This window comes from Clupea harengus, chromosome 7 (assembly GCF_900700415.2).
Source record: "Clupea harengus chromosome 7, Ch_v2.0.2, whole genome shotgun sequence".
In the NCBI taxonomy this organism is placed as follows: Eukaryota; Metazoa; Chordata; class Actinopteri; order Clupeiformes; family Clupeidae; genus Clupea; species Clupea harengus.
The window spans coordinates 15,291,867-15,299,022 of NC_045158.1; positions in this window are offsets into that span (position 1 = coordinate 15,291,867).

The following is a 7,156-nucleotide window of genomic DNA, read 5'->3' on the forward strand; positions in this document are numbered from 1 at the left end:
AAACCTTTGTGGCTAAAATGATGAGGCCCATTGTTTTAAGGCAGGGTCTGTGAGATGTACGTCAGAATTGCCATTCGCCATCATTCCTGTGATGAGGCTGTCCCTTGGACTTGAACACGGCTGAAGCTCCGAACCAAAAGTGCACTTTTTACGGTGGAGCTCACACACACACACACACACACACCCCTCGTACCCACCCCACCCGCCACCTCAGACAGTTGCCAGGGTACGCCTGCCAGAGGCATCCTCGGCCTTCAGTTTTCCCAGAGTGCCATGGGACTGGCGTCGCCAGGAAGTCACCAGCAGAGGTGAAAAACGACGTGACGCCGACAGAGAAGACACCCCGCTCTTCGGATCTATGAGCCAACGAGAAAAGCAGAGAGAGAGAGAGAGAGAAAGGGGGAAGAATGGATGAGAATAAATCAGATAAATCACTGTATTCAGTGCCATTCTGTGGTCTTTTTAGAGATGCTTGTGTGTTTTTTATGTGTTTGTGTGAATAGGGGACGTGTTCATTGTGTGAGCTGAGACTAAGCCCCTCCCCATTGCCATAATCCCACCCTTCCACTGTACCATCAAAGATTGGCTGTAGCCTAGCAACAGTTTAATTAAAAAAAATCAGCAGCATGCAAAGAGCTCTTCCCGTGAAGGTTCTACCCCCCCCCCATCTGCATCATGCAGCGTTTGCATTGTGAATGAAATGGGGGGTTTATTTTGCCTCTCTGACTCTTCATTTTGTGACTTTTGATGATTTTTTCACACACACACTAATATGTTCTTATGCTGGGTGTATTTGCATAGCATACTGTCATTACACGAGACATGGAAGATGAGATCCAGTCTATTTTACCAGCACATCTCATATTAAAACTGACCTTGCAAGAGGCCTCCCTTAGATGTTTATCCTTCATAGTTACAGTGAGTCCTGATACTGTACTTTACAGGACAGGCAATGGAATCAAAATGAAAGAACCTTATAAACGGACACTCTTGTAATCAAAGAATCTTATAAACAGGCACTGATAGAAAAATCTATCAGAGTGGGAGACTGATCCCTCATAGCTTTTGCTATTTCTTTTTTTTGTCTTCAAGGTGAGGTCAATGGTTTCTCGACAGGCAGCAAGAACAAAAGAGGGGCGGAAATCAAACTGATGGAATAAAATACTGGTAAGTAAATCTGGTAAGGTTTCTCTGCATTTTCCATTACAGGTTTTCCTTTTTAGGGGCAATTGTTCTGAGAGCCCAGATTTTGAGAAGTCACTGGTCCAGCACATTCAAGACACTGCACTGGTCAAAAAGCAAGGGCCTGACGTCATCCTGGGAAAGATGTGCAATCTTGCCCTTGCACTTACTGTATATTTTATGCCTTAAAGGTAATTTGGACAGGAATTTAAGGTAAGAGCTCAGGGAATTGAAAGAGCATTCTGCCAAGGTATCATCATTCACTAAGTCTCGAGGCTATGGATTAATAAGAACAGACTTACTGTCATTTTACTGACTGTAAAGACTTTGGAGTCAAATTAAACATGATCGGATGTAATTTCCACAAAGCATATTAAAATGCTAAAGTTCTCCTTCTCTTATCATCACTTTAGGATTTTTTTCGTAAAATTATTTCTTATTTTATGAACTGAAATGTGGACAATATGAACAACAACACAAAATACAACCTCTTCCATTAGAAACTACATTTTAGGTGAATTTGCCATTAAAACAGGGATCTGTGGAAATGTAGGATTAAAAATAATAATAATAATAATAAAAACGACAACAGGAGGCAGAAGTGGAAATGGGTCACCGTTGCAGTCTTTGACCTGAAAGCACGAGCCCTTCTTGCCTCACCGCAGTATTTTCAGATTATTTAAGACACTCCCGCCAGAGCGGGGCACTCCTCCGTTTTTAATGTGAAAAATAATTTGATTTGATAATTGCGACTTCCACTTTGAAGGCTGCCAGAGTGAAGTGTCATTTTCAACAAATTAAAAATAGAGTACATTTTGCCACGGGCATCAGAGTGGCCTACTAATAAAAAGAACGAGAAGAAAAGAGAAGAGAAGAGAGGAGAGGAGAGGTGAAGAAGGGGAATTTTAGATCAGTGCCACGGAAGCGATGGAATATGAGTTTAAACTAATTCTCTGCAGGCCGCATCCATGCATGTTCAAGCCCTTGTTCATTAACAACTGTTTGTTTTAGGAGGATCTATCGCCCCATCAGAGGGACTCAGCGGACGTTTGTGAGTCTGACCTTGATGGTTTGACCTTGTAGTTGTCCAAATACAGCTCCACAAACCATTTTTTTTTTTACATGTAATTGGTTGTTTTTTTAAATGGAACTGCTTGTGCACGCCAATTAGCTACAACACGTAATTAGTATCCGCACCTCGTCGAAAACTACAAAATAAACAAAAAAAAACTCTGGACTCCTGGGTAACAGGATTGTCCCAGATCCATCAGCATATCAACACATTTTAGCCTGATTTCAGCCTGATTTCTGGGTCAGACCAGACACATTCGTGCCAAACATCCCCCTGCCTACACTGACTGGTGGGGCCATCTCCATAGGAGAGAGGCTGTGGAGGTGTCTACACACACGTGGCCATGGTCTAAGAGGGGTGTGTGTGTGTGTGTGTGTGTCTCTGCTGAAGAGCACCGTGGGAGAGGGCACGAGCAGCCCAGTGGGATCAGTGTCCCTCACCCCACGTCTGCTCTGCTAGACACACATCCCGTCTGTGTCTGGGGTTAAGGTGTGTGTGTGTGTGTGTGTGTGTGTGTGTGTGTGTGGGTGTGTGTGTGTGTGTGCACAGGGTGTGTGTCAGGGGTGGCTCTGGATTTATGTGTGTGTTAGTGTGTTTGGGGTGAGGGTGGACTTTTATGTGTGTGTTTGTGTGCAAGCATGTGTGACTGTTGGATTTGTGTGTGTGTGTGTGTGTGTGTTGGGGGGGGGGGCTTCCTACTCGCCTGCTCCTGACAATGAATAGGCCTTGCCACCATATGCCGGGGCCTGTCGACACCAGACTGTGGTGGGGTTGGTCCGTGGGAAAAAAACAAGGGAGGAGAGAGGTCAAGACAGGGCAGGTCATCTGGGTGGGTCTCCTCAACACCAGCCTTCAGGATGGAGCCCCAGACCAGGACAGTGAGAGCAGGACAGTGGTGGGACGGCACACGGCCTGAGAGCTTAAGAACAACCTGCTCTCTGCTACCAGACTCGTGGATAGATCAGACAGTGGGCATGAGGTTTGCTTTCAAATGTGCGCTTGGTATGTTGGTTATACAGTGGTGTAATGCATGATTATGGGGATAATCATCTATTATCTCCTCATTTTTTGTCTGTTTGTAAAGGCTGCTATTTTTATTGTTTACAAACAAACTTTAAATATCTTTTTTATAAATATAAAAATTGGTTTGGTAATCTAAATATGTACTGAATTTTCCGATAATTCTCCTTGTTGTCAGACATACGTACATCATTTTTTAAAGACCATTAATATGCAGATGAAAAGACTTGGTGGTGCTAAGAATGGTGCCAAAATGATGTGGTCTAGACTTAGCAGTCTAGTCTGATAATCAAAATAGGGGCTAGTCTGTAGGCCTCCATCCCCATCCCCCACATTACATGCACTTGCTTGCACACACACTCACACACTCCTGTTTCTCATTAGAATACATATAACCTTCACACCCCTGCTGCACGCATTAATTAGCACTCTGATAACTAGCAGCAACTGCACCACTCTACCCTCCCCATCCCTCCCAATACACACACAAGCGCACACACAAGCGCACGCGCACACACACACACACACATACACACACACACACACACACACACACACACACAAACACACACAAACACACACGTACACACACACACACTCCCCCCCCACACCACCATTCACACTCTCAGCCTCTTTCATTAGCATGACAGTGGCCGGCGGAGGCTAAGGGCCTGGCGGATCCCGCACACTCTCCTCGGGCCCCCTGATTAAAAAAGGGAACCCCCCTTGGACGCAAATCCTCCGGCTCCTTTCATCGGCGGGCCCCCGTGCAGACGCCCCACGCAGGCCTCAAATCAACTGCACAAGTACCTGCTCTCCCTATGCTCCGTCCCCACACCTCACCTATTCTCACCTCACCTCTCCTCTCCTCTCCACACAGATCCTCTTGAGCACAACCTCACACACACACACACACACACACACACACACACACACACATACACGCACACACACACACATGGAAGGGAGACAAGGAGACACACACAAATACAAACGCGCGTCTAGATGGGAGACGACGACGACACACACACACACTCACACTCACACACAAAAAGAAAAAGTGGGTCAGCCTCAGCACAGAGAGAGTGCAGCGGTTGGCTTTGTGAGCCCACATCATGGCGTCACAGTGGTACTCTACTCTAATATGATGTTTAGCCTCGGCCCCTATAGAGCCGGAGCTCTCTCTCCCTGAATGGACGCTGCCGCCAGACCCCGACGGCCAACCCCCTCATCCGGCTCTGTCCGACAAGTCTTTTTCATTCTCTCTCTCATTTTCACTCTCTCTCCCCCTTTTTTTAACTTTTCTCCGATTTCAAGGTAAAGCGTCTCATTAGCTGTGGCCCCATGAAAGGCGGCCTGATCCATTTCGTACGCAGTTACACATTCCCTTTGAATGGAGGGGGTGAGGGCGAGAGCAAGAGAGGCGAGCAGGGCGGACAGGCAGGAGAAGAAGAAGAAGAAGAAGAAGAAGAAGAAGAAGAAGAAGACGAAGAGGAAGAAGAAGAAGAAGAAGAAGAAGAAGGAGAAGAAGAGAGAAAGACCAGAGCAGAGGGGCTGATCTCCCAGTACCTGAAAGCAGGGGGGCGTTGGGTTAGGTTGAGAGGGGGGGGTATAAGGCCTGCTGAGGCCACAGTAATTTAATGCAATCATTACCAGCATGTGTCAGAGACATATTGCAATGTCCTTTCAGCAAGGCACGAGCGAATGAAAGCCGCCCGGTGACTGAAATATGTATCCACGAGGGCTCAGCCCCTTTTCATGCGTCGCTCTTCACAGGCCCCTGGATAGCGGGCCCTATGGACTGATTGAACAGATGGACTCGCTGATTGGAGCAAGGAGGTGATCAAATGAAATGGGGAATGATTGTAAGGAGAAGCTCGGCATGTGAAAGAATATCTGAATCACTGTCAAGAGGATGGCCTATACAGTCCAGTGGTCTGCAAATCAGTGGGGATATGAAAAATAAAGATGTAGATATGTATATATTGACACAGATAAAAAAAAAAACGAATAAATATTTGCTCAAAATGTTTCTATATCCAAGACAACCTGGCAAGTGGAAACCAAAGACGAAACAATCACACTAATGCTCTTCTTGAGTTTTATTTGTATTTTTTATTTATTCCATAACTTTTTTTGGCGCTGATGCTGTTCCTAGTGCCTATGAGGTATCGGCACCGCTCCAACTCTGAGACACCTGTCCTGATCCTGTGCAGTGCTCTTGTAGATATTTTCCTGAACTGTTTGAAACCGTTTGAAACTGTTTATAGCATGTACCACCAATAATAACATTAATGTACCATTATTAAGAGTCTATACTTCAGTTTATGTTTTGCTGATGTTTATTAAAGCTAGCGACTCAAGTAGATCCAGCCAACAGCTAACGGGACAACATAACTTAGCCGCTAGCAGCATAGGGCCAATAACGTTAATGTAATGTCAGTGTTACGTTTACTTATCTGGCTGGTTATTAGAGATAGAGAAGTTTGTTTGTGAATGTGACGGTCGTGGTGCGACCGCACATGAACTGCACACTTCTGCCCCATGTTTGCGACCACTAGCGCACCCAACAGACATGGTTTGCACACACACGCACACACAAACACTCATACCACTGATTACAATTGGATCCTCCCTCAGTGAAACTGCTAATTGCCCAGACTGGCAGGGGAGACTTCTAAAATGGTCTGGGCCAGACCACTTGGATAAGGTGGCTTTTAACAAACCTTTGAGACATTATTTATGTATTACATAGTTATTTCTTTGATTGATGATAGTGGGGAAATATTATGTTTGTGTCTCAGGGTCTGGTTTGTCATTGTTGTATTGTTTGGTTTTTGTGTCTACCCCGGTGGGTGGAAATGGTGCTGGTCGCCATGTATATATGTTCAGTGTTCTGTCTAGTTTAGAGAGTCTTGTCATGTCAGGTATGTGTTTCGCTGTGGACCTTTTTTGACTGCTGAGTTTTGACCTCTACCCCATTTAGAGGCGGAGCAGGTGATATGCCTGGAGACTGTTGCTGTTTGTCGTCTAATATTTGAGATGCTTAGCAGTTCTCCAGGATATTTAAAGGATATTAAAACTGTATATTTTGAACCCTCACTCTGTCTCTGAGCTTTTTGGGCCAAACCCACATTTTTTACGGCAACCGAGGCTCGGTCCGTCACAGTGAACAATGAAAATAACCAAACAACCAGATGATCCTGGTTCTGTTAGCCGTGATCCATGCTTTTCAGAATGTCACCAAGCTCAAATAGTGTATTTTAGTATGAAAACTACAGCTAGCTAGCCAAATGAAAGAAAAAAGATTCAGTGCAGCATACTGTCGTATGTACAGGACCCTCACAAAATATCCAAGAAATATTTCAACTGAGGATATGACTACAGGAGCTACTGTTGTTAAATGGAGGGGAACTCCCAGGCTGACTCAAACAATGTGACAAACAAGCTGGCATTAGCTAGTAACAAGTATGACTAATTAACTAAAAGGTCAAATTGTGTTTTAAGTGTGAAGAATGGGGAAGATTCCGGTTTTGTTGCATCAATTGTTTAGTTAATATTTGGAATGTGTGACATCTGCTGTAACAAAAATGGTAAGCTTGATTTATTCAAGTTGCTGTCTAGCGTACTACCTGGTTAACAATTCGAAGTCAAAGTCAGCCAATTTTAGAGCTGAAAAAATAGTAGTAATCATATAAACAAACAGCTCGCTGGTGCTTGCGCTGCACACATGCTTTAACAGCTGCAAGAAATAACAGTCTTCATAGGGGTAAAGTAGTATTTATTGTTACACCATGCTTTTTATTGCTCTTAGCTTGATTGTTCTCTCCCTTGTACGTCGCTTTGGACAAAAGCGTCTGCTAAATGACTAAATGTAAATGT